At 48.4% G+C, this 24,005-nt stretch overlaps 1 long non-coding RNA gene across 1 annotated transcript; it reads left to right on the forward strand.

The window, feature by feature from the left end:
* The first annotated feature begins 8,005 nt into the window (after window positions 1–8,005).
* On the forward strand, window positions 8,006–9,459 carry LOC135901274 (uncharacterized). The gene is made up of 3 exons (XR_010564077.2): window positions 8,006–8,315; window positions 8,393–8,473; window positions 9,420–9,459. It is a non-coding gene; the product is annotated as an uncharacterized lncRNA (long non-coding RNA).
* The last annotated feature ends 14,546 nt before the right edge of the window (window positions 9,460–24,005 follow it).

Genomic DNA, 24,005 nt, shown 5'->3' on the forward strand with positions numbered 1-24,005 from the left:
GAATGGTGGTGCGGGTAGGTGGGGTAGGGGGGGGGGGTATGCCACATAGTTTCGGAGGTACGTGCCCCCCCCCCAGCCCCCCTTTTGGGTACGTTCCTGCTCAAATCATAGGTATCCAGTGTTTCCGCCGTTCCATTTGGTGAGGCCGCGATGAAAAACAATTGAAGTGAATGGCCGAGGCAGCTTCAGACACGTCTCAGTAACTGTTCGTGCACCCAAAAGCGCAGCATGTTTGATCAGATTTGGTTCCATGTGGTATTTCGGCGACGCAAACGGAAAAAGAGGACGGAACTTGTTAAATCAACGTAGCTGGCGGCAGCGCATCCTGAGCCCGGTCTGATCGTCACACGCCATTACATCCGTGGCGCCGCCGCATGAAGGCGTCACTGGTCCATACCCATGTCGCGCCCGGTGCCTATTGAACAGTATTCTTGTCTTCTGCAACTGCCGCTTGTGCAACCGTAATATTTACTAGGAAACTATTGCGGCGAACTCTGTGCGTGAAGGTGAGCTTTCTGGTTCTTTTGTTTTCGTTCCCCCGCACGGGCCGGCTCTGCCGCTGCCGTGGATACGTGCGTCATCTGCTGGTGCTGCCAGGAACCCTGCGGCGCACACGTCGCGCGCTTCCTGAGCTATTGTCTACGGTCACGACAGACCCATTGGGAGGTACAGCTATACTGCTTCGCTGCAAACGCGCCTCGAGTGCTGGGGACGTAGTCTCGGAAGATCACTTTCGGTGACGCTAACGCCTTCGCGTGACGTATATAGTGCTCAACCAGCCGATCAGCTCATCCGGTTTTGCTCAAACAGCCATCAGCGCGTAACCTGATTGTCGAGGCGATAGTATCGCCGAAAGTGATCGTGCTAGAATACGTGCCCTGGACAGCGGCAATTCTGGTACGACGCTAATGACTGGCGTTTGCTGTGATCCGCTCACCTCGGTCCGCCGTCGTCCTAGATCGGTCTCCCACTCGGCTCCAGAAACTTCAGCATGTGAACTTGAAATTTCAGTGCAGTTTCATCATTTGTTCCAGCGTTTTCTTTCTTTTTTGATGCGAAAGTGTTAAATGGCTCGTTGGGCGACAAATCCGGTGGTGCCTGTAGCAAACGAAAGTTATGGCTGCGACACCATGCACGTTACGAGCGCGCGCTCGTGACGCTGGCTCGCGCTTGCTGTCTCGGGCATCGACGGAGCAGAGCGGGCTAAAACGAAACACCTGCTGCCGCGGTATTTCGAGAGGGCCGAGGGCAGCCTGTGCTGTCCGTGCGTTCCTTGGCCGCGCTAGCCCTCGCCCGCCTTATAACTGCACCTCGGTAAAGCCAAATCAAACGCGCCAAGCGTCTCAACGCGCTCGCTTGCCCACGAGGAGTTCATCACTCGAAGGACCGCTCAGCGCCGTTCAATTGGACATTAATGATACACAACTCATAAGTGCCTTGGTGTCCTCGGTTTATGTTAGTGTAAGCAGGATTTTAAAAGAGTAACAACAAAGAACTATAGTCATTGAGCAGCATTACTTAGTGTAAATCAAAATGCATAATTGTCTAATGAAATTTTCAGCTCACGTATTGTAATATACAAATTGAAGCTTGTGATTTCACAAGACCCCTCGCCTTCGCTCAGGGGGTCCGCGAGCCGCTACCAGCACGACAGAGGACCAGTGGCGCAAAGAACAAAAACCGCTTTAATTTACGATATAATGAAACACTCAAACAATTAACGCAGCCTCGCGGCCAAAGAAGCAAAGAAGCAAGCAGCAAAACAGCGAGGCAACAAAATATACAAGCCAAAGAGAGCGATGAAAGAACGCCCGTTACAAACCATCAACCAACACAATCTTTCGGTCGATAACAGAATGCATGAAGCGCAGAAAGCAAGCACCGAACCAGGCGCGCAGACACAGTTCCAAAAGCGAACAACAAGAGCTCTCTTTCCGCGGACACAATGCAAAACGCTTTTCCCCCTGCTCTGCAGCACGCTCGGAAAGAAACCTAGATTTCAAAGGAGCACCAGTTTTGATATAAGCGCTGGCCAAATCGCGGTAACTGAGCGAAAAAACTGAGCTAAGGGTTGGAGTAATAATAATAATAATAATAATAATAATAATAATAATAATAATAATAATAATAATAATAATAATAATAATAATAATAATAATAATAATAATAATAATAATAATAATAATAATAATAATAATAATAATAATAGTAATAGTAATAATAGTAATAGTAATAATAGTAATAGTAATAATAATAATAATAATAATAATAATAGTAATAATAATAATAATCAAACAAATGGTAGGTAGTAAAGTGTTATTTTGTTTTGGGTGGGGTAACTATGTTCGTTGTGTCGGCTAGTGTGGCGTTCAGGGCATGGAATCCACCAAGCCCGTCGACTAGCTACGACGTCAACTTGTACAAAATGAACGAAAAAGGGTTTATTAGCTTAGTCACATGGCTCCAGTGCGGAAGCCCACTCCATGCAGGAGCAACTTAAACGTCTCAGTTCGAATCAGGACCCTCTGTCCTCCCTCTCGAAAAATATCTGCATTTAATCCTCTCGTCTTCCCTAGGCGAGTCGACTAGGGAATCTAAAGACTGTCCAGCAGCAAATCACCATCGTCGACTCTGTTGCGATACCACGCCCATGCTACCCATAACCCGCAGTAACTCCGCCTCGAAGAAATTGGTTTGGAATTTGTGGCAAAAAGAAATCATCCGGCGGCAGCTAGTTCCTTCGTCACGACAGCTGGTTCCTTCGCTCAGTCGTGTAGTTTGAGGCGCGGAATGAGGGCCTTTCGTGGAATCCTGCGACAGCCCATTTACAATCTGTCTTTCTTCGCTCAGCCTGCAAGGTGAGGCGTGGGGTCGTTTCTTGTGGTGGCTGGACTCGTCTAATTAACTGCGCTTATCCATTCGTTGTTGTGGTTTCCTCCCGTTCATCCTTTTCTCCGGTTTCTAGATAATAGTGGGGTGAGCGCAATCTAAGCACCATGTGCTTAGATTGACCAGCAAATATCATCTGTCAAAATGTATTTGAAATAAACACTCATTTGATTTGATTTGAGTCGTTGTCCACGTCAGGCTAACATCTGGCTAGGATGTGAGGTGGTTTTACACTTGGCAAGCGCTCATTTTACACCCTTCGCGGCATTGAGACGTAACACCATGCGATACGAAAAGACACACAACAAAGGGTTGGGCGCATCACATATAACCATCATCAAAACAACGGGCTTACGCGGAAAAATTGACAGTGTGCATGGAGCAAGTATGCAAGACATGCATCAGTGGACTCGTACTACCTGGGCTGGCTAACGTACGTAAAGTAAACAAAAAGATAAGAAACGACAGTAGGGCGCAGAAGAAAGTAAGACGCGTGATTTCACCACGCGCCGCACCTGCGTAGTGGGGGAATGCAACCACGCTGGTCGCCGTTGCCGCCGGCTGCTTCCGCTGTCGTCCGGCCTCAATACAACGACGCGTCAGTTTTTGCGGGAAAACACGGGGGTGTGTAAGAACCAGATTGTGCATTACAGAGGTAGACCATTACAGCAGCTGCAACTCCAGCAAAAATGAGAAAAGTGGGAAGAATTTCAAATTCACGATAATGTTTCTGGACGCGGAATTGGGCCATATTTGCTCACTCTGCGACCGACAGCTTCGCTGGCCAATCCGCCACCATTCTAATAGTTCGGCCCGAGATTTTCATTTTACAGCGCAGCGCTTAGGCATCCGTTCCTGCATTGAGCGTCGCCGTCCCTCGGCGTAACCGCGCAAACGCGCTCGTGCCACTGCGCGCGTTCGTCGGCGCCTTCTCCCGTAGCTGCCTCGTTGGCGCAAAAATTTCGCAGAAACTTAACGAAGAAATTTCGGGAGGGGGAAGGGGAGGCGGGGGCACGTGCCCAATGTATACCCCCTGCCCCTGATATTCGAGTACACATCCACGTGATTATCTGTGCACACCTCTACCACAACATTCCTGCTTAAATATAATGTGTTTTCCCCAGATGCCGATAGCAAGAAAACGAATGACATTATGTGCGTTCAAGTATAGGTGGTCCGAATAAGCCGTTGGCTCCACCTTCATGGCGAAACAGAGCAACAACACACGCACCTTGGTGCATGCATACTCGCAAAGTGGAAATAGATACAGCGGGAACACAAAACTGAGTGTCCCAGTGATGCGAATAAAGGGGGGGCAGATTCGCCAGGAGGAGCGGCTCCTCCTTTGCACCAAACTTCTTGGCGGCAATTATACCTAGCTGGCTCTTCGTGGCGGTGGGTTCGCATGGGCTGCTTGCAGATTTCGAGCGATCCTTCTTTTACACGCCTTTGGGGGGAGCTTTCGTGGAACTCGTGGGAACTCCATCATTGTTGTGATCTCACAACGAGCGCCGCAAGTTAACCAGAGCTTGATAAACGCGTAGGCCTCGGAAGACAATTTTCGCAATGATGGTGCGGAAGAGCCGCTTGTGTGTAATGTGTCTTAACTGCTCTGCAACAAAGACTCGCACCCACTGCAGCAGTGTCAGCATTTATAATCAATTATGGGGTTTTACGTACCAAAGCCACGATTTGATGATGAGGCACGCCGTAGGGGAAGACTTCGGATTAATTTTGACCCCCTGGGCTTCATTAACGTGTACCTAAATCGGGTGTTGTTGCGTTGTGCCCCCATCCAATTGCGGCCGCCGTGGCCCGGATTTGATCCCGTGACCTCGTGCTTAGCAGCGCTAAGCAACCACGGCCGGTCGTCAGCTATTCTGTGCTCACTATGGCGCTTCAGTGGAATGCCGGCATCCGCCATATGGCTAATGCGTAGAACTTTCCTAAAACAGTAAATGTTAGGCTAAGATGAATATTTATTCCGGCTCAGTTATCTGTTATTGGATTAACTTAATTTTCAATCAACGTTTATTTTGATCACCACCATTCTACAGGTTGGACTAGCGTAAATAGAGTTTTGCATGATTTGTGGATTTATGATGTTAGTCGGCGACTAGAATGCAAGAGAGGATCCTCCCAAGAAGCGTGATCGCTTCCAAGATCGACCGGCGCGAAGAACAGTCAAAATCACGCTGCCGATGAGAAAATGATAGGGCAACGATTCATTCTTTGGGGGCGAAACTGGCGGCAGTGTGGGGTATTCTGTAAGGGCTCATTCACACGAGGCACACACGACACCGATTTGGGTCTGCCGACTGTCGGCTTGGCATAATGTGAGTGAGCCTTGAGTGTCCATCTATAGTGGTATGTCAATTTCGTCTGAGGCTCAAGTGCTTGATGGTCTCGGGGCGTCTGTGTCCTCACGTACACACCGGCCCAGCCAATCAGAATTTCTGCAACACTGTACGTGTACTCGAGTGTCGACTCTATGCACTCACACAAAAGTTCGCTGTGTATAGACTCCAAATCAGTTCGATCTGCTGCATTTTTTGATCCGATGAATCCGTAAACATTTATTTCAGGAATCTATTTTCATTCATTTAGCAGGAAATAAGAGTCGGCTACTCTTGGGGGAATATTAATGGCGAACATCCCTATGTTTATTTAGCGCCAAAACCAACGTGTGGGTCTCGATAGCGCCGGTGCATACGTCACCGCGACGTCACAAATTTCCAAGTATTTTGTACTACTTGAGCTGCATGAGCATAGAAATAGTTACAGAAACTGGCCATTTTCACTAGAATCAGTTTCTGTGGAATTAACGCAGTGCGTATTCCTTCTTTCCGATGAACAGTGACTAGACCCGCGAGTAAACGCAGTCAAAATCCATGACGTCACGGCTAGTTTCTGGAGGAAGGTGAGGGCGCCGTCGCCACCTGCGTTTCGCTTTTGCATCCAGGAACGCTTAGCAAGCCTAGCTATCGCGTGTCACAGCTAGCGTTAGCCAGGCTTTTCATCAGAAAAGATTAAATAATCATGAAGCAAGGTACAATTACAAAAGCTACGGCATTCGGACTACCTAACGCCGTAGGTGTTATAATTAGAGAGTTTTAGCTTAGGGGACGCAAGCGGCTTGCGTACGCAAGAACTAGAGTACACGGTACTGCGCATGCGCACACCCATACGTCGGTGTCTGCGCATTTGCAGTACCGTCGCCCCTAGTTCTTGCGTACGCAAGCTGCTTGCGCCCCCTGAACTAAAACTCTCTATTGAATGTTTGCACCGTCACTTAAGCGTTTAATGCGAAAGCATTATTTATGCCTCATCACTCAGAATTTGTGTACCTCAGTCATCGTCTAATATTTTACTAAATGTGTTCACTGCTACTTCTTACGAATAACCAAGAGTTCGAGAACATAGTTCGGCATACTCACTCAGTAGCACACCATCTCATACTCGATCCCGCACTCACCACAAGCGTGATATACAAGAGTGTTAGTGAGTGACGAAACCTGTGGGTGTACGTGGGTATGAAAGGTAGTTAGTGCCGGCGAGTTTGAATGGACGTTAGTATGTGAGTGAGGGAGTAATTTGGTGCCGGTAATTGCCAATGTAAGCCACTATGAAAGCGAGAGAGTGTGGAGAACATGAGTAGGAGGAGCACAGATGAAGGTAAAATTCTATCCTGCAGGAGTAGGAGTGCAAGTGAGTGCCTAGGAGTGATTGCTTATGAGAATGAGTATAAGCGAGTATCCGCTCATTTTTTCGACCTATGTTCGAGAGTTCGCAAGGGTTTTGAAAATAGCGCTTTCTATCATTGGACTGCGCGTACGGTATTCTCAGATGCCGGCATGACTATACCCTTGTAGTTTGCATGCGTCAGCGAGATGGCAGGACGTATTGCGAATGTGACAGTACCCTGCGACTGCTCTTTTGAGGCAGGGGCTGGTACGAGACGTTCATTTGACGGTACTCCAGCCGTTTGTGCGCGGGCGCGAGTAAGAGCGGGCGTGAGAAAGAAAATCTGGAGGCTTTTGCTCCTTCAATATATGACTCTGCCTAGGCACTACAGAGAAGGTTTCTTAGCGCGTGTTGCATGCGTTTGTCCCCTAGACATGCGCAGTCGAGTTTGTTTACGCTCCGCCGCTGGCTGCCCGCGCGGTGAGGCAGGGGGCAGTGGGTCTGAAGGGGCAAGATTCTGAATGATGTTGTATAAGTTGCGGGTTGCTTTTTCTTCGCGACGATAGATTGGATTTTAGCAAGCACTGCTCCAGGAGGGCACATGTAACCGGCAAACGGAGACCTCAGGAGAGCACCTGAGGTCCTAATAAATACAGCAGGTGGCCCAGGATCTCAAGGACACCCAAAGGGGAGCGGGGGGATCAAAGCTGGAAGCAGGGCGGCCCGTGGGTTGGGGCCGCAGAGGCCGAAGCGTGCCAGGGGGTCCTCGCATAAAAAATTGGCACAGCCTATGTTATACATCCCTGGCACGCGCAGGCCTCGGCTAGCCCTAACCCACAAAGCAGTCCGGGTTCTAGCTTTACCACGGCCCGCGACTTCTGCAACGCCAGTAAGAACTTTGCCTCTGAAGGTACGTCGGAAACACTTTTTCGCGCTTGCGGCGCTGGTGCTGAGTCAGTCATCGTCACCGGCAGCCTTTCAGCCACCTGCGTTCAACCGCGGCTGCTAAGGCACTCTGCCTTCTAGATTTTCAATATAAGCGCCCCGGGCTCTACTACGGTCGCTACTGCTCGCACAGAAACATCTGTGATGTATTTACAAGGTTACATCGCCGTAAGGCGCGAGAAAGCTATGATCTGCCACGACTGGCTTAGCACGAGCGCTGCAAGTGCGAGACAGTCTGTCCGACATAGCAGTCGCCAAATCTGGCGTCCCAGTGCAAACTGCTTCACCTATTTCAACGCGCCAGCAGCCAGCGTCCGAATGTAAACAAACTCGACCCCACTCCGCAATACGGCACGCCTTGGGACAAACGTCTATAGACCAGAACACGCTAGTCTCCCACCCAGACTAACCGAACGCATACTCTCGCACCCGGGTTGCCCGGTCGACCGGCGCCATTTTGTACTGGGCTGCCAAAGTGTGTTCGCCGGCGACCAGTAGACATGGCAAGCGCCAGCTATAGGGCTCCAAAGTGCGGAAATGTGCCCGTTCACACGGATCCAAAGTAGAAGAAGTCATCTGGGCATCATTGCGTCGTGTTTGGATGCCAAAACAACCAGCGGAAAAGGAGCAGGTTGCTTAGCGCTGTTTGCGAAGAGCACAACACACGTAGGGAATCGTGCCGGTGCGGTGTTTTCAGCCTGCGCCGATTTCCATCCGCAACGAAGAATGCCAAGCTGCGCCACCGGTGGATAGCTGCAGTGAATAGGAAGAACGACCAACCCAGTGAAAATGCACGAGTGAGTATTCGATCTGTGTATATTTTGGTGCCACGTTCAACTTTGCGCCCTACAAACGTAATACGTGTAACACGCAGGTTTGCTCCGCTCACTTGCTGGGCAACAAGCCTACAGAGCAGAATCCCGCGCCGGTGCTTCGCCTTGGCTATAACAAAAAGGCAAGCCTTTTCGTGTTTTCATTCAGGCAGAACTCCCGACGGTTAAGCGGAACAGTTGAGTTTGCGGTTAGCGATACTTGCAGCTGGTGCACGGAATGACCATTAAGCGTGAACGACAAGTTGTAGGCCTTGCTGGTGAGCGTTATTGCTAATGAAAGTAAACCGAAGTCTGCTCGTCACGTAGCATGCGTCCACAAAAACGTCAAGGACGACTACTCGTCGCCGAAGGTGTTCTTGCAGCGCACCTACCTTTACGAGCTGGTGTTGCAGGTGTCATTCGTAACGAATTCATTTGAGCCTCCTGAGCTCTAAACTGCGTGCGGGCTGTTTGTTATGCGGGGCAAAGCGCAAAATATTTCCGTTCATATGGCGAGGAAAATAAGGTGCTTAATTATTCTTGTATTTTGTAACAAAATTTTGATCGTTCTCACTAGTTTTTTCTTTACTGCCTTCTTTTCTAAGGGAGCGCCAACAATCCGATGGCCTCGCACAAGCGAAACAGGTCTGGTACCAGGTAGCTGCAGATGGTGGGGCTAATTTCTTGGAATGCAGGTGCGGTTGTTGTCTTGTACCAAAGGGGTCCTGGTGATGCAGCTTTAAGTAGGGATGGTATTTTTACGTGCCCTGTCATGGTTTGTGCAACTGTACAACACCTGCATCTGTCATGGTCGCCCTCTTATACGGGCTTTGACTGCACATGTAGTTTAACATTATAACTACTCTAGTACCTCATTTTCCAATGAGTGCAGGTTTAGAATATGCTGCTTGTTCGAGTGCTGTAGGCTTTTGTTCTGAATGTTGTACTCTTAAGTGGTGGCACGATACAATTGGCCTGGTGTATTTTCTATTTCATTTTGAGAGGACTTTATATCTTCGCAACAGTGATGGCATGGGAAAGAACTACAGCCCCTCTTACTATAACATCTATTTTGTTTTCAATGTGCAGGTGGTGAAGGGCAGGCGTCTGCTAACCAGGCAGTCAAACGACCTCACCAGTTGGTTGCCAAACGCGGCCAACCCAGTAGAGACCATGACAAACAAGACCAAACTGAAAATGCAGATGACAGTGTTCTGCGTGCTATGATAATATATGGCACCAACACAGTGCTGTAAATTCCTTCACAGGTTACGTGCCAAAAAGCTCACACGTGTTCTAGCATATAGCGCGCGGTTTGTACAAACGTAATAGCGTACCTACCCGATGTATTCGCTTCTGCAGTCTGCACAGCACTCAGTGTGGCCATTGCGGACTTGCATGAGGTCTTGAAGTTTGATTGAATCCAGACAGCGGAAATGACAGGTTAGAAAAAACGCGAAACACGCCTTCCGCCCAGCTAAAAAGCCCAAGTTTCGCTTTCGCGCCGGGTCGCATCTCCCGGCGTGGCAGCCCAGGCCTGCTACTTCGCGGCGCTTGGGATAGATGGCGCGACCGGCGCTCATCATTATGGCGGCGCCCTTTGAATTCACGGTGTTCTGGTGTATACACGCGCTGAGAAACCCCCTCCGTAGTGCCTAAGCAGAGTCATATACTCAAGGAGCAAAAGCGCCCCGATTTTCCCTCTCGAGTATGTTCTTACTCGCGCCTGCGCACAAACGGCTGGCGATCCCTCAAATGAACATCTCGTGGAGCTGGTTGGTTTCGTCCACGCGCTCGCTCGCGTGGCTTAACGGTACTGTGTAGCTGACGAGCTGCCAGGCGTGCGGCAAAGAGGACGCAGCTGTTAAGCATGTTGTCCTCCGGTGTGAGAAGATTGGTACACCGGTTGTTGAAGGAAAACCCCGGAAGCAGCGCTGGGCTTTGAGAGCCTTGACATTGGAGGTGAAAGTGCAAGTAAGTCCGGTGCAGACAGAGCAGTGGACGAAAAAATGGTCTCCGATTTCACGCTTTCAATGTGGTTGGACAGCGAAGCTGTGACCGACAACTAGAACGATTATTCGTTGCGACGTAGCGTGAAATTACTCACAAGCCGACACTCACATGCACTTTCCCTAATTATAAGACGAAGACATTCAACAACTACCTACAAAGGGTGGACCAGAGAGGAGAGAAATACAGTTAGCCACACTTTCGCCGCGCCTCATATGCACGCTGCTCTTCAGGAGTCCTCACTGTACGTGGCCTTCCCATAGCGCTGTCACAACACAAATCAGTTGCTAGGTGTTTTTTTTTTACATACGGAAGTGTACTTACGTAATTCACAGCTTCGTATGCTACATTTGCCGCTTCCCGGCAACTGCAGATTCATCATCAGCCTATCTTTATGCCCACTGCAGGACGAAGGCCTCTCCTTGTGATCTACAGTTACCCCTGTCCTGCGCCAACTGATTCCCACTTGTGCCTGCAAATATTCTAATTTCATCACTCCATCTAGTTTTCTACCGTCGTCGACTGCGCTTCCCTTTTCTTGGCACCCATTCTGTAATTCTAATGGTCCACTATTTATCCATCCTACGCATTACATGGCCTGCGTAGCTCTATTTTTTCCTCTTCATGTCAATTAGAACATCCGTTATCCCTGTTTGCTCCCTGATCTACACTGCTCTATTCCTGTCTCTTAGCGGTACGCCTAACATTTTTCGTTCCATCGCTCTTTGCGTAGTCCTTAACTTGTTCTTGAGCTTCTTTGGTAACCTCCAAGTATAATTATATCCCAGATATGTTAGCACTGGTAGAATGCAATGATTGTACACTTTTCTTTTCAATGATAGTGGTAAGCTCCAGCTCAGGATCTGGCAATGCCTGCCGTATGCACTTTAAGCACTTTTTTCTTCTGTGAATTTCCTTCTCATCATCAGCGTCTCCTGTAAGTAATTGCCCTCGATAGCCATACTCCTTTACAGACTCTAGAGGATGACTGGCGATCCTGAACTTTCATTCCTTTGCCAGGCTTTGTGCATCGGGCGGCCGTCGTAAAGCGCACGTCAGCGACGTGCTGCTGTTCCTGTATATATAATCCTGCAGCTCCTTGCGGGAGTATACGGCAGCATACTCCATGTATGGATGGATGTTATGAGCGTCCCCTTTGGAACGGGGCTATGCGTTGCGCCATCAAGCTCTTGCTATTATTTGCCTAATTTACTACTTATAAGGTTAAAAAAGAAGAGGAAATCACGATGAATTCCGTTAACCACATTTTCTGACTCCCGATAGTGAACTTTGTTTATGCACGTCTCCGTTTTTTTATATTTCCCTACGTTTCTTCCACCAATCTTCCAATCGCCTCTTACTAATCTCTGTTTCGGACATGTTTACTTTCTCCCTGCTCTCGCTGAACCCAAGGGCTTCAAGGAGGTCGGTGGTGCCTAAATCGACCGCTGGGCATACATATTCACATTCTAATAAAACATGCTCCACGGTTTCCCTACCTCTACCGCAGCCAAGCACATGCTCATTCTTCCCTCTCATATCTCGCTTTACACTTCCGTGTTCTAGGCATCCTGATCTCGATTCGAAAATGATGAGACTCCCTTTGAATTATGGATCATTTCTTTCGTGATTTCGTTTTTTCCTCTTAGGTAGTTACTAATCGCAGGTTTCTTTTCCATTGCCGCAACCCATGAGATTACTTCAGCCTCTCTGACTTTCCGCTTGACGTTCTTTGTTGCTGTGTTGCTCACCCTACAGGCCGTACGCTTGCTCGTAAGCTTGCTAGTTCTTTTCCTCCACTGTGAATCAGTGTTATTCCTGCACAAATACTTGAAAACTCTCCCAGCCCATTTACTTTCTTCCATATCCCTTAGGCGCACCTCATAATCAATTTTACTGTGCGCTTCTCTCACTTGAAAACTTGTCGAGGCCATATCACCTTGCACAGCTTCATTTGTTGTCTTCCCGTGAACGTCCAATGCGAGGCGTCCCACTGACCTTTCGTTGCCATGGAGGCCTGATTGTACCCCTGATTTCAAGCAAAATATCCCATTTCTAAAAGTAAGTCCTGCAACCATTATACCTTTGCACATACCCCGGAGCACCTCGTACCTGTTGTATCCCAATAGCGCTCTGTGTTTTATTATGACTGCATTTCTTTTCCCCTTTACTGTTAGTTTTTTCCTGCATTTCCATATATGTGCTTCTAGTGCTGGCATGAGAAGCAGAGGACGGGACGAGGGCGATCATGATGCTTCCAGTGACTTCGCATTGCGGGTTTTAAAGCCTGACTTACCGGGAAACGCATTCTCGTGTGTCTCCACTTGTGCGAGGCAGGCGCCATTTATGGCACCAGGTAATATATAAAGTAGAAAACTAGGGCAAAATGTGATACAAATGCACCCCGCCAACAGAGCTCAACGCGGTAAACTAAGACGTGGAGCTCCAGTATTTATATTCCAGATGTTATCTATAGCTGTGCACGTTAACATTGTCGCGTACCTAATCATGTAAAGAGGGGAACAGCAAAAAAAAAAAACACCGGCGATATATAAAAGATGTCTAAAAGACGTACCACTGGTATGTACCCGTGGGGCCGCACAGTGTTGCGCCACTGGGTATATGCACCAGGGGCAAGCGGGCACCTGCCACCCTTTAATGAACCCTTTTGGACGTAAATTCTTGGATCACTGCAAGTATCAGAGCAGCATCACACCTACGTGGCGACATTCACGTAACGCGATTTTTCTGCGAATGAGAGTCGACGTCAACGTGTTTTTTTTTTCACCTCTCAAAAAACGCGTTCTTGCCAAATATGACCATAAACATCGCGTCTTTGCTCTTTGTGAGCTATCATTGAGAGCTGTTAAGCTAAAAGGCTTTCGCTGCTACCGAAGTTGTTCTCGAAAACTGTTTGCTTGTTTCACGGTAGTCATACGAAGACGAATGATTTGTCAGCAGACCGTAAAACTTGCCAGAGTGACTGGTGTGGTTGTGAGTGGTAACACGTAGGCCTGCCCGCTTGTTTTTCGGCTTGAATTAAGAACGCTTGGATTGACGTTGGCGTTTAATAACTGTGCCTTTCCGTGGATATACGTGTTAATATGTTGGTGCGTGAGGACTCGGAGACTAGTTACGTTGAAAACATGCTGTGTTTCGTTTCTTACATGTTATTGTCCTGGTGGATTTGTGCCATGATTATGACTCGGTGTTCGTATCGTCTCTTGTCGAAATAAACTTTTTCTAAAAACTCTATATACGCTTCTCATAGCATCACTACACAGCTATGGGAAATCACCTCATTGTACGTGTCCATTGTGTACACTGCATATATCGAACATCTTTTTGTCTACTGTGACGATTAGTTCATGTGTAACTGTGCGTTTCCGTGGGTGTATGTGGTTGTATGTTGGTGAGTGTAGACTAGAACACTTCTTTCAAAACGTGCCAGGCGTACAATACTTCGTAATTTGTATATGTGATCGTGCTGGTAGAATTGTGGCGTGATTGTGACTACGTGTTCGTATCGTCTCTTGTTGAAATCAACTTCTAAACACATCGAGCCACAGGCACAGCAGTGCGACTGTTAAAACCGCAAGCATGCTTGCATGCCGACGACTACAGTTCAGCACCTCTACAACAAACGCGACAAAAAAGGAATGACCTATATAACGATAGAATATGTCTCTCCCTCTTGTGTGAACTGTGCGCTGCGCGACCTTTACAATGAAGTGACCTGTATAACCAAGAATGCCGTTCTAGTGGCTTTCGTCGTAAAGGTGCTGAACTGTAGTTGGCGTCGGCATTAGAGAAGCATGCGTGTGGTTTAAACAGTCGCGCTGCTGTGCCGGTGGTGTCAGGGGTTCTATGTGTTTAGAAAAAGTTTATTTCAACAAGGGGAAATACGAACACTGAGTTAGAATCGTGGCACAATTCCATCAGGACGATAACACATACAAAGCACGAAGCATTGTACACCCAGCACGTTTACAAAGTAGTGTTCGAGTCCTCACTCACTAAAATATAACCACAGAGACCCATGGAAAGGCACAGTTACACATAAACTAATTATCATATGTATAAAATGATGTTAAATATATACAGTGTACACAATGGTTATGTACAATGATGATGTGACAGAGACACCTTACATAATTTTGAAGTGATGCTACAAGATACACACAAATGATCATGTATAAGAGAGCACGCACACGCAGAAATCACGGGCGTCTACATTCTATGCAAATTCAATTAACACTTTTTGTGGCCTGGCTACAAGAACCAGGCTGGCCAAAAAATTAAACCATACGGGTCGATCAAGCGCCGACAGGAAACGGCATTACCGCTGTCGAAGGAAGTCTTCTTCCCCGAGAAAGAACAACTCCTCTGACAGAAACGACAGCTGTAGCTGAATGTAGAGCCTCTCCACAGGTGGAAACAGAGCGCGGCGACGATGTCCTGCGGTAACTGCCTCGCACCAGTTGCGCCATGGACAAAAAGCCCCCTCAGCAATTGAAAGTGCCGCAAAGGGGCCACGTGAGCAGCGACCAGATGTAATACAACGGTTAACTCCAAAGCCTCGGAATCCAGCACGCACGACCCTCCAAAATGCTCTGGTGACGACGCATTGCAGCAGCCCATGCTTATTGGATTCTTAAAGGGGGCAATTGGGACAAAGCGAAGATGGGACTACGCTCCACCGCTCTATTAACCAGTCACGAGTTGGAAGCACTTGCCACCCTAGACGGCAGATGAAGTCACGCAGGTGGTCAGGCAGAAATGACGCTGCTATCGCATCCCACGACACATTATGAGAACGTGCGCGGCGCGCTGGGGAAACTGGAGGGAGCAGTAACGGTGACATAGTATCTACAACACGGTTTTCGAGGACGTCTACATGAGGACATACCTGTTGTATATGACGATAAAATGCCGCCGCTGTAGAATAGATTAAATGTTAATTTAACACTTGTGGTCGGCGATTTTTGCGCGCCCGGTAACATGTAACGAATTTTTGTGCCAAGGAAATAGCAGTCCAGTTCACGCGCAGGACACTGATCACCCTGCAACAGACGAAGCCGAAATCGCAGAGCAAGCAGCCGGCAGCGCACAGACACGGACAGGAACGCGAATCCACTGCGAAAGCGTGGTTGCCCAAGCGCCGCGCGACGGACCAGTTCTGTGCTGCCCGACCAGCAAAGAAAAGGAACCAAGAAGGGACTGCAAGGACCTAGTAACCCGTAATGGTGGCAGTACAACGTGACAAACGTATCACACTCGGGCTAAAAATAGAGACTGTGCTGAGAACATTCTTTCTAATAGGGATAAGTCATACCCTTGAGCGTCTCAAGTATTTCGCTTTTCATATATTTTCAAGAACTGAGAGCCACAGCGAGTCTGGTATTTATTTATTTATTTATTTATTTATTTATTTATTTGTTTATTTATTTACAGCATACTGCAGGCCGTGTGGCCTAAGCAGGAGGGGCATGGTAACAAATAAGAGTACATGTATAAAAGGCAGAATTGCAAAATATGAAATTCAAGAAATGAAACAATATAACACTAAACAGCAATGTTAGTTACGAAATGCTAATATGAGTTTGAATTGATTCAGGTGAGTTCAGATGATGAAAAGGGATGAGGTTCCATTCTGCTATGGTTCGAGGAAAGAATGAAAATTTAAAAAGGTTTGTCCTGGTAAAGTAAGGGGAGAGAGCGAGGGGGTGGGAGTGACGGGTTTTCCTGGATGCGGAAAGTGTTATGTATGGACTAGGATCTAAAGAAAGCTTACGGTTTATCAAGGAGTAAAGGAACTGCAGGCGTATTATTTTTCGCCTCGTTTGAAGGGTGTGAAAGCCATTTGACCGCAGTAATTCAGAAACAGACTCTTCTCGGCCGTATTTGGAAAAAATAAAACGTATGGCTCTTCTCTGTATCCTTTCGCGTAAATGTTGATTTTGGTAAACGGGTCCCAAATAACGCACGAGTACTCCAACCCCTATGATGCCATCATAGGTGTAATCTAGGCCTGAAATACGAAGAGAATCGCTCTTCTGAAGATGGAAAAGGGGTCTTAGGCGTGTCTGTGGTGAACCAATGAACAAAACGACATTTTCAAAAATTTAGCGCAGCACCTGAAATATTTCGGTACTCAGTGAAAATTCGAAGGCTACGGAATAAGCTGCCTTCATTCCTGACATACAATTTGATGTCATCGGCGAAGGCTGCCACTTTATCAACACCGCTACCAGGCAGTAGGAGACTGCGCACGTAAGGGTCTCTCAGTACTGAGCGCAGAAATGGCTCAATGATGAGCACAAAGAGTACTGGGGATAGAGGGAACCCTTGACAAACACCACCAGTAACGGGAAATGGGTCACCTTCACGACCGCCAAGAAATAATGTACTTGGGATATTTAAATAGGCACTATAGTCCTAGTAAGGTCAACAAAATTTGACGAAAAGCCAAACGAGATCAGTACATTAAATGTGCAGTTATGTTCAAGGTGATCGAATGCCTTTTCTTGATCTAGTGAAACTAAGGGACCACGTGCTGACCAGGTCAGCGTGTGTGTCATTATGTCACGCGTAACGTAGGAGAGAGCTGTATGTATGATGAGTATGTCTGATGGTGAGTATGTCTGATGGTGTCCTATTAAGGAAGGCATCAAGCTTCCCAAGCATCGGGTGAGAACAGCTGTGAAGGTATTGTAGTCAACGTTCAGAGGCGTAATTCCCCTCAATTCCTCTGGACTAACTGATGATGGATAGCGCTTAGGTATCAGCACAATACGATAGTCGCCAAAACTCGACGGGAATTCGAAGTTCTCAAAGCAGCGGCATGATCATTAGCAGAGGCGGAAGTGGCACTAATATCTTCCCTTAATGTTAGATAAAAGTTGTAGGGATGCGTGACTCTCACGCGTGCCCTGATATCTTGTTTTCCCGCCTAGCTTCCGTCACCTGCAGTGCGGCTTCGCCGCGCGGCCTGGCGCCCGCGGCGGTCGGAGTGGTTGAAGCGCAGTGCGAGAGTAGGCGCGAGTGTTGCGCTGCTAGCGCCGCCTTACGGCGGGGTTACTTGGGTGCGGGAAAGACAGGGCGCTTCCTCTTTAGGTCGGGGACGGCAAGCAGCGCGGGCGTGCCGCGCGTGCGCCGATCCATACTTCTGCGAGACCGTCTCGCGGGGCCTCTACGAACGAGCCACCGTTCGCGTGACCGTACGCGCGAACGACCAGGCGTTGGACTCCAGCACGGGGCGAACATAGTCGCTCGCTATCCGGTCGCAGTGAGTCGGACTTCTAGATTTGTCGCGCGCCCATCAGCATGGTTTGTGGATAGCAAGTCCGTTAGCAGGCACTGATCTGTGAAAGGTGCAATAAATGCCCTAGTGATTGCTTGCACTACGGTTTTGTCGTTCTTTTGTCCCAAGAGCACGGGAGGAGAACCCCACAACGTCTACGGGTCCATCCGACTCTGGAGCCGCCCCACGCTTCATGGAAGATAATGCTGCTTTCAGCTCGTCAGCTGACGGTCGTGCACATAGACGTTCAGCGACCTCAGGTGGAACCTGAGGCAGCTCACTAAGCATTTCGACATTATCATGATTTATTCGCATATCCGTACGCGCCACGTTTTCCAAGTGCAATAAAAAGAGCAAATAATCAGGCGTGGCAGGCGACATAACAGGAAGTACCCTTGTGTTCGCAGAACCGAATGCTTTTGGCTCTCTAAAAAGAGAGTTTCTTGAAAAGCGCAGAACTTCAGGGTGTGCACTCGGATTACGTCTGCATCGACAAGGAGCCTCTGACAAAAACGACGCTGCGAGAAAGCGTTGGAAGCGCCTCCGTATCACACACTACCATTACCGCATCAGCGGAGCCAGTTGATTGACCCGAAGGGCAATACGGGGTTTCGTGGCAGTATACGCCAGTTCGTCTGACGTGCGTCATCCGAGTGCATGACCTTCAATTGAACAATGCAGACGCCACTGCACCTTGAGCGCGTCCCATGACTCCGGGTCAGATCTAGAAAGAGAGGCCTGCAAGACTCTTGCAAACAAGAGCGCGAGTGCGCGTCGTGAGAACGCAAAAGTCGAGACGCCAAGGTTTTGCTGATGACGAAGGGGGGAAGCAAACTTTAAGCAAAGCTGGCCTTGATCGGAAATATAAACAGGAGATGAAAGTAAATTTATCACATCAGATTGGGAGCCATACTGAGCTAAATTGCTTGGCACATAGCCTAACCAACGTAACGTAACCTGCTTGACGACGCACCGCATCGCCATGTCCAGACATATGAAGAACCATGAAAAAGTCGATATGTATCCAGCAACGAAAAGTGCTGGACGAGGCGACGCTACTCCCGCGCATTCCAATCAGAGCGACCCCAGCCCGGACCTTGCACATGTGCTCGCGTGTCTAAAACGCAATTAAAATCCCCAACAAGCACCGCGTGATGACCGGCCAGGATGTAGACGTCCAGGTAACGAAAAAATAATGGGATTTAGTGGGTTGCGCAGGTCGATAGATGCACAACATACGTAACCTAAATGGAGATAGCACACAATCAAATGCCAATATCCGCTCTGTCCCATCATAAAAAAAACATGATCTCGTCGTAAAACTCTATTGCATATTGTCACGTATGAGTCTGTGCCGCTGTGGACAAAAGGACGTTGGGAGGTGAAGAGGTCTAGGTGTCGGGACCATCGGTAGATGTGTTACCCTCACTGCTGAGCTAGAACCTTGTAACTGTGTGTGTGTGTGTGTGTGTGTGTGTGTGTGTGTGTGTGTGTATATATATATATATATATATATATATATATATATATATATATGGCACGATTTTTGCAACGCGTTTCTGTACCATGACTTAACTATGCCTCGTTTTACGATTTTGGAATGCACAGATTCGAAGGGCAAAAGAGGCTTATTTGCACGTGGTTCGTATTGCCAACAACAATGACTGGAGCCCAGACTTAGTTTTAAGTGAAGAAACCTAATTGCTCCACCGTCTGGCTCTTCACGTCATAGCATTGCTGACAGCTTTGGGGAGCAAACGCGCAGGCTCACGGAGGCAAGTTATCCTTTACATCTATTAGTATCTGTGGCACAATGTTTGTTCAAGGAAATCGGAACCAGGGCACCGTTATCTGGGAAGGAGCCGTGCGGTCCAAGCACACGACAAAAAATAGTGGTGATGCCGTACATTCATTCGATCGCGCACCGAGTAAACAAAATTGGTAAAAGATGCGAGGTAAAAGTGGTGTTTTCCGCACCGAAGAAATTGCTGAGCATGTGTGCAAAGGTTAACCCAGGTGCCACGCAGAAACGAGGCTGTGAAACACAACACAGAAAGAAGTTCGTCGACTGCACTGAGGAAGTGGTATATTCCATTCCACTTCAGTGCGGCAGAAAGTACATCGGACAGACTGGACGATGTTTAAACGAAAGATTAAAGGAACATGATTATAACGTTACAAGAACAGTCGCCGGACACCTTGGGATACATTGTAGAGATAGCGGATGTCTGCCATTATTCAAGAATTGTAAGATTGTGAGCAAAGATGGCAGCCAAATAACGCGGGAGATAATCGAAGCCGCTGAGATTGCGCGTTTGGGAAGTATGTGCGTGAGCACGCCCTCAGTATACCTTAGTGGAAAGGAATTAGATTTCCTCACGCGCTAATCGGAAATTTCGTGTCCTGGGTTTTTTTTTTTTGTGATGTCGAGTGCAGCAAAAACGATCACATGACAAAGCCGGCTTGGCCAAGCCGGCTTTATCATGTGATTGTTTTCTACCAATATTGGTAGATGGCAATGTTTGTCAAAACTATTTTTGTTTTTGTTTGTTTTTTTGTCGCTACCGCCTTCCCACCTGAGTATCTTCCTGTATTTATTCCACTGACAAGGGAATAAAACGATAGTTGCAAGTAGCGCTCTGTGGTGTGTGTCTCTTCTGTGTGTCTCGTCAAAATGTTGCGCAATCCAACCTCTAATATGCTATACCAACACGTCCAGTCGTCAACCTTGGCAAATATACCCCCTGCCCCTGATATTGGAGTACACATCCACGTGATTATCTGTGCACACCTCTACCACAAGATTCCTGCTTAAAAATAATCTGTTTTCCCCAGATGCCGATAGCAACAAAGCCAATGACGTTATCTGCGTTCAAGTAGGTGGTCCGCCTACGCCGTTGGCTCCACCTTCATGGCGAAACAGTGCAACAACACACGCACCTTGGTGCATGCATGCTCGCAAAGTGGAAATAGATACAGCGGGAACACAAAACTGAGTGTCCCAGTGGTGCGAATGAAGGGGGGTAGCGGCACAATTCAGATTCGCCAGGAGGAGCGGCTCCTCCTTTGCACCAATCTTCTCTGCGCAAGTATACCTAGCTGGCTCTTCGTGGCGGTCGGTTTGCATGGGCTGCTTGCAGATGTCGAGCGATACCGTTTTACACGCTTCTGGTAGAAACTTTTGTAGAAATCTTGGGAACTCCATCATCCTAGCGATCTCACAACGAGCGCCGCGCTTGATAAACGCCCAGGCCTCGGAAGGCTAGTTTCACAATGACGGCGCCGGAAAGCCACACGTGTATAATGTGTCTTAGCTGCTCTGCAACAAAGACGCGCGCCGTCTGCAGCAATGTCTTATCCCTCAGCATTTATAATAAATTATGGGGTTTTACGCGCCAAAGCCACAATCTGATTATGAGGCACGCAGTATGGTGGGGAGGGGGGGACTCCGGAATAATTTTGACCACCTGGGCTTCATTAACTTGTACCTAAATCGGGTGTTGTTGAGTTGTGCCCCCATCGAAATGCGGCCACCATGGCCCGGATTTGAACCCGCGACCGCGTGCTTAGCAGCGCAACACAAGAGCCGCTAAGCAACCACGGCCGGTCGTCGGCATTTCTGTGCTCACTATGGCGCTTCAGTGGAAATTCTGTGCTTGGTGCCGGCATCCGCCGTCCGGCTAATGCGCTGAACTTACCAAAAACAGTAAGTGTTAAGCCAAGACGAATATTTTTTTCCGTCTCAGTTATCTGTGACTGGACGAACTCAATTTTCAATCAACGTCTATTTTGATGACCACCATTTTACTGGTTTGACTAGCGTAAATAGAGTTTTGCATGATTTGTGGATTTATTATGTTTCTCGGTGACAAGAATGCAGGTGAGGCTCCTCCCAAGATAGCGTGATCGCTTGCAAGATCGACCGGCGCGAAACAGCGCGCATGAACAGTCAAAATCGCGCTGCCGATGAGAAAATGATAGGGCAACGATGCATTCTTTGGCGGCGGAACTGACGCCAGGGAAGGGTATTGTGTAAGGGCTCATTCACACGATGCCAACACGACACCGATTTCGTTCTGCCTACTGTCGGCTACAGCGTTTTTTACCTTCGCGTCGGCGCCTCTGTCACACTGTACCGACGCCGACAATCTGCCGACGGTCGGCGGATACGTCGGCGTCGGTACAGTGTGACAGAGGCACCGACGCGAAGGTAAAAAACGCTGTCGCCGGCCGTCGGCTTGGCCTAGCGTGAATGAGCCTTGAGGGTCCACCTATAGTGGTATGTTAATTTCGTCTAATGTTCAAGTCCTGAATGTCTCGGGGCGCCTGTCTCCTTCTCACGTACACACCGGCCCAGCCAATCAGAACTTCTGCAACACCGTACGTGTACTCGAGTGTCGACTCTATGCACTCACACAAAGCTTCGCTGTCTATAGACTCCAAATCAATTCGATCTACTGCATTTTTTGATCCGATGAATCAGTAAACATTTATTTTACGAATCTATTTTCATTCATTTAGCAGGAAATAATCGGCTATTCTTGGGGGAAAATTAATGGCAAACATCCCTATGTTTATTTAGTGCCGAAACCAAAGTGCGGGTCTCGCTAGCGCACGTGCATACGTCACCGCGACGTCACAAATTTCAAAGTATTTTGTACTACTAGAGCTGCATGAGCGCAGAAAAAGTTATAGAAACTGGCCATTTTCAGTAGAATTAGTTTCTGTGGAATGCAGTGCGTATTCCTTCTTTCCGATAAACAGTGACTAGACCGCGAGTAAACGCGATCAAAATCCGTGACGTCACGGCTAGTTTCTGGAGGAAGGTGAGGGCGCCGTCGCCACCTGCGTTTCGCTTTGGCATCCAGGATGGCTTAGCAAGCCTAGCTATCGCGTGTCACAGCTAGCGTTAGCCAGGCTGTTCATCAGAAAAGTTTAAATAATCATGAAGCAAGATACAATTCCAAAAGCTATAGCGTTCGGACCGTAACGCCGTATGTGTTATAATTGAATCTTGCACCGTCACTTCTTCAGCGTTTAATGCGAAAGTATTATTTTTGCCTCACCATTCAGAATTTGTGTGCCTCAGTCACCGTCTAATATTTCACTGAATTTATCCTCTGCTCCTTCTTACAAATAACCAAGAGTTCGAGAGCATAGGTCACCACACTCGCTCACGAGTGCGGTGACCGAGTGGTCTCATACTCGCCCCACACTCACTACACAGGCGCGATATACCAGAGCGTTAGCGAGTGACGAAGCGTGTGGATGTACGTGGGTATGAACGGGAGTGATTGCCGGCAAGTTTGAAGGGACGTTAGTATGCGAATGAGTGAGCGAGTGAGTGACCGAGTTGGTGCCGGTAAGTGCGCATGTAGGCCACTATGAACGTGAGAGGGTGTGGAGAACATGAGTAGGAGGAGCATAGAGGAAGGAAAAATCCTTCCTGCATGAGTAGGAACGCAAATGAGTGCCGACGAGTGATTGCGCATAAGAATGAGTTAGTGCATAGTTTACAAAAATATTAGTGAGTGAGTATCCGCTCATTTTTTCGACCTATGTTGGAGAGTTCGCAAGGGCTTTGAAATTAGCGCTCATTTCAAACAATCGACCACGCGTATGCTAATCTCAGAGGCTGGCGATGCTATACCCTTATAGTTTTGCATAGATCTGCGAGATGGCAGCACGAGTATTGCAAATATGACAGTACCTTGGGGCTGCTCTTTCGAGGCAGGGGCCGGTGGGCTTCGTAAACGCGCTCGCTCGTTGGTAACGTTGCTGTGACTGTCGTGCTCTGTCTGGCGTGTGGCAAAGAGAACGCAACTTTTAAGCATGTGGACTTCCTGTGTGAGGGCATTGGTACATCGGTTGTTGAAGGGGTAACCCTGGAAGCAGCGCTGGACTTTGAGAGCCTTGGCATTGGAGGCGAAAGTGCAAGTAACTCTACATATAGAGTGGTGCAGACAGAGCAGTGGACGAAAAAAAATGGCTGTGGCTTAGCTAAGGTTAAGCCCAGGATGCGAAGCATACTAGCCTTTATTTTAACGCGACAGCGTTAAGGAGCTCGTGTCGCAGAAAAGCCGGTGTCGTCGGCGTCGGCTCAGGCGTGCGGCGCTTGCTCAGGCGCACATTTCGTTGTCGCGCCGAACGCTGCGTTGCTCGACGCTCACCGCGTCCGATGCGGGGCGCGTAGTCGCTGCGCCGTAGCAAAGCCACTTAGAAACAGTCTCTGTAGCACGCCGCAACCTTCGCTTCTCATTCCAACGAGCAGCTCTGTCTCCAGGAGGCATCTCAGCTCGTGAGTGTCTAGCAGAGGCAAGCGCAGCGACGCCGCGATCGACGGCGCGAGTTGGAGCCCCGTT

This window comes from Dermacentor albipictus, chromosome 1 (assembly GCF_038994185.2).
Source record: "Dermacentor albipictus isolate Rhodes 1998 colony chromosome 1, USDA_Dalb.pri_finalv2, whole genome shotgun sequence".
Classification (NCBI taxonomy): domain Eukaryota; kingdom Metazoa; phylum Arthropoda; class Arachnida; order Ixodida; family Ixodidae; genus Dermacentor; species Dermacentor albipictus.